Here is a 6,928-nt window from a genome sequence, read left to right as displayed (position 1 = left end):
CCTAGCTAGACCTTCTATTACACCACTCGGCCAATCACAGAACATAACAACTAGTGATTGGCTGGATTTTTACAACATTTTACCAATAAAAATAGGGATATGCACATGTACGATAACACTCCTGTTCTCACAGCAACCATCACTGCCTGAGATGTCCTCTTCCCCAATTACACATTGCTAAAAGCTGTCCCCCTCCTAAGTAATTAAACCATCATCGTTTAGTGCATGTATAAGAGAAGAAGAGGAAGAGATTGGATTTATACCCCGCCCTTCACTCAGAGCCTCAGAGCGATTTACAATCTCCTTTCCCTTCCCCTTCCCACAACAGGCACCCTGTGAGGTAGGTGGGGCTGAGAGAGCTCTTTCCAGAACTGTCCTTGAGGGGACAGCTTTGACAGAACTATGGCTTGCCCAAGGTCATCCAGCAGCTGCAAGTGGAGGAGTGGGGAATCAAACCCGGTTCTCCCAGATTAGAGTCCGCACACTTGAGGAGGAATTTCAGACAGATGATATAATCCGGAAGAGGAACGGTTCCCAAATGGTTTCTGGTCTGTCATTTCAGACAGAACCATTTTAGAACCAGTTCCCTACTGGAATATATTTGTAATTTCACACACAAACACTTCTGTCCCGTTTAGGAAACGGGGCTGAAGCGTTTTACCTGTCAACTGCTTCCAAGTAGTCTTCAGTTTCCTCTCCCGGTTCCTGTGCACTTTTTCCCGCCATTTTTCACCCGCGCGGGCGATCTCTGGCGTTATACCAATTCCATTGGAATGCCTGGAGTGTTGTGTTATAGCGCTATAGTGCTCTAAAGCGAACATAAAAAAAAAGTTGGAGATCGCGCACGCGGGTGAAAAATGGCGGGAAAAAGCGGTGCAGTCTGAAATGGCAAACCGCTTCAGATCCAGCTCTTCACTGGAAGGGGAAAGCCATGTGTGAAATGGCAGCTCTATACCGGTTTACTCCACGACGGATCAAAACCGGCTTCAAACCGGCTTTAAAAGGGTAATGTGAAATTCCTCGAACTACTACACCAAACTGGTAGCTTTACAGGAAGCTATAAAGCAAACAACATTCAGCAACAGTTTACTGCCTGCATAGGCAGCATACAGAGGTGGAGGGATGAAAATGAAGCGGCATTCTGTCATTTTGTGTCCACTTACATACTTTACATGTGCTCTTGATCAAGATGAGCCCATCTTCCACTAACAGACTGAATTCCTAGAAATATGTAGTGGGAAGAGGGTTGAAGAACTCCTCTGCAAGGGTGTGCATGCTGACATCTTTGAAAGGCACCCTCAGCACTTCCCCTTAAGACCAAAAGGGATAGTAATTTACCTGAGACAGGTACTAAAGGTATGGATTGCTCCTGATGAACAGGGCCAGGTGTTGAGTATTAACTTGATGCTCCCGGAAGAGCCCAGATCTTTTAGCTTCTTTTCCTACTTTGCCCCCTGCCCTCAAGGGAGATTGATATATGCACGTATTTGCAAAGCAAAACAGCAAGAAGATGCTAAACATTAGCTTCCTTGCCTCCGGCCTTTTTCGCTTTGTAATGTTTCTCGTCATGGAGGCCTCTCCTCCCAGCTGTCAGTTCCCAATTGGCCTACTTTCATAAAAAAAAACACCCACAATGCACATGTTCAGATAGGTATTTTCTGGCACATGTAGCATTGGGGTGCCAGAGAACCAGGAATGGCAGCATCTCCCCACTTTGCCAGAACACAGCGGGAAGCAAGGCGCTGACTGCAGAGCGATGTGGCCCTCAGTGTCTGTCGCTTGAAACGACATCTTTAAAAAGGCAAATAAAGCTGGATCTCTGTGCGGCGTCAACTCACTCTTTGGTAGCGCTCCCCTCCACTTGCTTTGTCCCTCCGCCGGCTGCCTGAAGTCCAAGGACAAACCGGGGATGCCGGAGCCCGAAATAATGGAGGTAATGGATGGGCTGCCAGACCTTCCTGCTGTGGCAATTTTGAGAGGATGATGTGTTATACACCACCCTATTTGCTGTTGTGATGAGCTTTAGACATCTCCCATTATTTATTGCACAAGGCAGAAATAATTAATTAAGAAAGAAAGGATAAAATGCTAATAAGATTTTTTTAAAAAAATGTAATTTTTTTTGTGCCACCGTCTTGTATAATGTATTAATGAAGCTGCGAGAATTAGAGTAGTCGAAAAGAAACGAGCACTGGTTTTTCTTTTAAAGTGTAGGATCCTGATAGAATTTCTGCAGAGGAACTGCAGACACAAAATTAAACCCTAACAGAACTTTTTTTTCCTGAAAAGAAAAGCCTAGGAAACATAGGTTGCTTTCTTACTATTTTGTGCACTCCATTAAAAAGAAAAGGGGGGGGGAACCCAAAAACAAAACCTTGCCCTGCTCTGGATAGCTCAGGCAAACCCAATCTCATCCGATCTCAGAAATTAAGCAGACCAACCCTGGCAAATGTTTGGATGAGAGACCTCCAAAGAATACCAGGGCCAGAGGCTATCAAGCAACTTCTCTGAATGTCCTCCATGCCCCAGTAGGAGTCACCAGAGGTCGCCATGACTTCCAGGCATGGGCACACACACACACACACACACATACACACACACACAACTTAAATATGGGGAAGTGGCTTATTGCACCAGCCAAAAAATGCCACCGATGAAAACATCCAAGGGATCAAGGACTAGTACATAACAGCAGGCTGTCCATTGAAACCCCCCCAGTTGTTCAGTCATGGGAAGAATGGCAGTATTTGAATGGTGAGATGTTGCCACACAGCTAAACTGCGTGGTATCCAACGACCAGAGGTCATTTCGGGGGGGGGGGGAACGCGGGGGAACACAGTTCCCCCGGGTGAGGTACGGGGGCAGGACACATGACGAAGCCCCGCCCCCTGCTTCCGGCCCTCATTCAGCCAGGAGGAGGCAGGAGAAGAGGGAGGGTAAGTTGCTTCCTCCCTGCCTCTCCCCACCCCTGCCTGCCTGGGGCCAGGGAGGGCCTTCGCGGGGCTTCCTTGCACTCCCACCGGCCTTGCAGGTCCACCGCCGGGCCCCTCATGGGACCATTGGGGGCGGGATGTATGGCCTTATGACACACTTCCGGTGATGTCAGGGGGTGTGGCATATGCTAATGAGTTATGCTAATGAGTTCCCCTAGCTCTTTTTCTACGAAATGACCCCTGCCAACGACCAAACACACAATCCATGCGACACCTATTATGAGGAGCAACCAAAAGAAACATAACAATGTGTGAGCTTTCAAGCTCTCCAGAACTCTTTATCTTTCCTTTCATTTATTAGCTTCATTGACCAGAGGTCTTATGCCAAACGTACAAGCAGTTACTATAAAACACATTACATATAATTACAAGAAGAACTCTTTATAATGAATTAGGGTTGCCAGCTCTGGGCTGGGAAAAACCTGGAGATTTTGGGGGTGGAGACTGAGGAGGGCGGGGCTTGGGATGGGGAGGGGAGGGACTTCAGTTGGGTATCATGCCATAGAGTCCACCTTCCCAACCTGCCAATTTTTTCCAGGTGATTGATGTCACCCAGAGATCAGTTGTAATCCCCGGAGATCTCCAGCTGCCACCTGGAGGCTGGCATCCCTGATTCACACTGGAAGTTACAAACACATTAAAAACTGTATTGAGAGAGGTTTGGGAAGGGGGGAATGCCTCAGGGCACGACAAAGTCCTGTTCAAGCCTGCATTGTTTGTGAGATGCAGAGCTGATTTTAAATCACACACGTTTCTTCTAGGGGCAAGAGGCGATAAATCAGTCACACTCCACTGGAAAACGAAGCACAAAAAATGTCTCTAATATCTGTGTAAAGCAAGGAGACCTGAAAATCCCTTTGCCAAAGAGACCACAGAAATCACTTGGATGTCATTGTGTTAACCAAGGAGATAAATTTAAGGTGTTGCATGAGGTAGACGGTCCATTGAGGCCGTAATTAGGTAATTTTACCTCATGCTGCATTCTCATAGGAACTCTTTCTAATCATATTATTTCCCACTTTTTATGTAACCTTCTTTATCAGCTGAATAGATATATCATAAAAGTAGAAAGTGGCAAGATGTTTATAGTTGTGCTGATTCAAAAATAAACCTCCCCCAAACCGAGAGCCATGAATAGAGATCCCTTCACAAAATAACCCTCCCTCACCATGCCCACACTAGGACCCCCCAAACAGTGCTAGGTGTGGTTTTTATGTCTGTTTTGTTCATTTCCCCCCTCTCCATTCTTCCAAGGACTTCAGGGCAGTGTGCACCGTTCTCCCCTCCTTCATTTTATCCTTACAACGAAACTGTGAGGTAGATAAGCCAGAAAAAGGGTGACAGGCTCAAGGTCAACCAGCAAGCTTAATGGCACAGAGGAGATCAGAACCACTGGCAACACAATCAAAGGAGGACATTTTTGGACCACAAATTTATAATCACTGGGCTAGTGATTGCACTTTAAAGGTCTTATGTGCATATTTACCTTGTGTCTGGTGATTCTACTTTTGAACAATCTGCTTTATGGTCCTCATTGAATCTATACTTTGTATATATTATTGATTGTGTTTATGTAAATATAATTATCTCGCCACTTATGTATGACCTCTGAGAAAGGCCTATTTGGCCGAAACGCGTAAGGTTAACTTTGTAAGCCCTGGATATTGTTATATTTTATAAAAATTGGTTGTAAATGGGCCTCTATATATGTTTTAAAATTTGTTATTATTAATAAATACATGTACCTCTTTTTATTTTTTATGGAAAAGTTTTAATATTGGCCCTCTTTTTCACTAACCTTTGTTTGGTTTTGGAGTCATTACCTGTTCTTCATCTATTATTGAATGACTGGTTTATTCATTCAGGTGGGTAGCTGTGCTGGTCTGAAGCAAGGTCTAGTAGCACCTTTAAGACCAACAAATTCTAATTCTGGGCATAAGGTTTCATGTGCATCCACCCAGAATTAGGGTTGTTGTTTTTGTTTTTTGAAAAAGAGGTACTGGAACTCTCAAGAAGGAAATGAAGTTTTCAGTCTGTATCCTGAAAATTCATGAACTTTCAAACGTTTTAAAAATAATTTTGTCAAAGAGATTCTGGAACTTCGTTCCGGTGTGTTCCACCAGAAAAAAAAATCCTGCCCAGAATTAAACTGTGTTGGTCTTAAAGGTCCCACTGGACTCAAACTTTGACTTATTTGTTTTTCATATATTGTGATACAATTATTATTTACAAAAATATTGTTTTTAAAAATGACAATAATTCATATTTTGCAGGTCTTTTGTAAACCAATTATTCCTGCAGAGGCCTCAAAATAGAAACATTTCTTTCAATACTGTAGAAACTTCCTGGAATTATAAAATTAAAAGTTTCTAGCGCTGAGGCAGTGACAGAATTTGGGAAGATATTTGGGCGTATCCAACTATCTGCAGACTTTATAAAGCAAGATTTCCCCACTTTCCCCTCCTGTTGCACTTCATGGAGTCCTCAATTTTTTTTTGCTTCCGGGGGTCAGTGGACTCTTAGGAACGGCATAGGGGGTAAAGTGTGAGTCTGCACTGGGAGGGATGCAGAGCTGATTTTAAATCACACACGTTTCTTCAACAATTTTTTTTTGCTTCCGGGGGTCAGTGGACTCTTAGGAACGGCATAGGGGGTAAAGTGTGAGTCTGCACTGGGAGGGGGGAACCAGTGAAAATTGCAGCTACCTCTTCTGCAAGTGGAAACACAATCTTGTCGGAGTAACAGCACGGTTTCACATGTGCTACTAGAAGATAGTACACCAAGGATATGCCAATATGGCAAGCAATGCCGAGAGGACTTTTGGTCCTTACTAGTTCTCACGAGATGGTGTTTAGGCCGCAGTGATCAGCTTTGATCATTTTAGAAACCATGAATAAAATTTAGTAAATTTTATGGTTTTGGTACAAGCTAATTACAATTAATTACCTGTAATCAGTCACGGAAACGTCTTCGGACAGCGCTGGCTCTTCGGCTTTGAAACGGAGATGAGCACCGCAACCCTAGAGTCAGACTCGACTGGCTTTTGAGCAAGGGAACCTTTACCTTAATCAGTCAGAACACTATATGTATTGCTAATGTAAAGACTGCATATTCAGCAGTTGGAGCATACAAGGCCCAAAACTATTACTGGGTGCCACATCTGGCATCCTGTTAATCTCCACATTCAATAAGGTCTACTCAATGAGACTGCAAAGATAAGCCTGGCCTTTGCTCACACAGTTCAGGATGGATCTGTGATCATGCATTCTGATATTTCATTTAATGTTAAAGGAACAGTCACTGGAAAGGGGGGGGGGTCAATCATGGCCCTCTTGGGATTTTTATTAAGAAACAAACCAAGAAATAAAAAAAATCCCCCACTATTATTTCGCTGACAGAAATTGCCTCCCTAAATCCAAGCTGCTATTAGCCTCATAATCTATACAGGCTGCAGGATCTGACTTTTTCTGATACGGAATGCATTTTTAAGTATGGACAGCTTCAGCCCAGGAGCAGATTCCCCACAAAGCAATCCAACAGCGACCAGAATCAAGACCCCACCCACAACCTGGATCTTGTTTCATTGCAATTATAGAGAGCAAGAATCTATTTCTTTAAGTGAAGGGATGAGTTGCGTGGTGCATCAAGCTCTTTTGGATACTTGTTCACTAGATACAAACAAGTGGAGACCCGCAACAAAATGTTGCGTACTGTGTTCTAGTTGGGTCTCCACTTGTTCTCTTCCCCCCCCCGGCTCCGAGCCCCACAGCCCGGAGAGGGAGCCCGCCCCGCTCCTCAAGAGCGCCGGCCATCCTCGCGGGGGGGGGGGAGGCAGAGGAAGCAGCAAGAGGAGGAAAGTACCCCCCATTCCGCTGGTTCCCCCGTGTCCTCCACCCCCCCCTCCCCCCCCCCCCCCCCCCCCCCCCCCCCCCCCC

The sequence above is a fragment of the Gekko japonicus genome, unplaced genomic scaffold (genome assembly GCF_001447785.1).
Source record: "Gekko japonicus isolate JY-2015 unplaced genomic scaffold, Gekko_japonicus_V1.1 scaffold1217, whole genome shotgun sequence".
Lineage (NCBI taxonomy): Eukaryota > Metazoa > Chordata > Lepidosauria > Squamata > Gekkonidae > Gekko > Gekko japonicus.
The sequence above is the reverse complement of the archived record's forward strand: the minus strand, read 5'-3'. Positions refer to the sequence as shown.